Genomic DNA, 326 nt, shown 5'->3' on the forward strand with positions numbered 1-326 from the left:
GCCTGAATTTATAATTTCAATTTTTCTTTTAATATATCGTGTCCATATAGGTGTGGTTATAAAATTTTAGCCAAGTTGTCAGCAATTATTTTACTGTTGATGTATATGAACTTCTGAAAAATGTTTTTACAGAATAAACTAAAGCCGAACATTTTTTGCCATGAGTTAACTGGTGTGTGTGTAAAGATCGTTTTAGCTAAGGGAGAAAGGGCGGGGATCATACCATTGTCTCTGTTTGCACATTTACACAGAGATTAAAACAGCACGAGACTGTTTGGCATGTGAGGGACACCGGCACGAGCTCTCCTGTCTCCACGTGGCGTTGT

This window comes from Myotis davidii, unplaced genomic scaffold (genome assembly GCF_000327345.1).
Source record: "Myotis davidii unplaced genomic scaffold, ASM32734v1 scaffold496, whole genome shotgun sequence".
NCBI lineage: Eukaryota > Metazoa > Chordata > Mammalia > Chiroptera > Vespertilionidae > Myotis > Myotis davidii.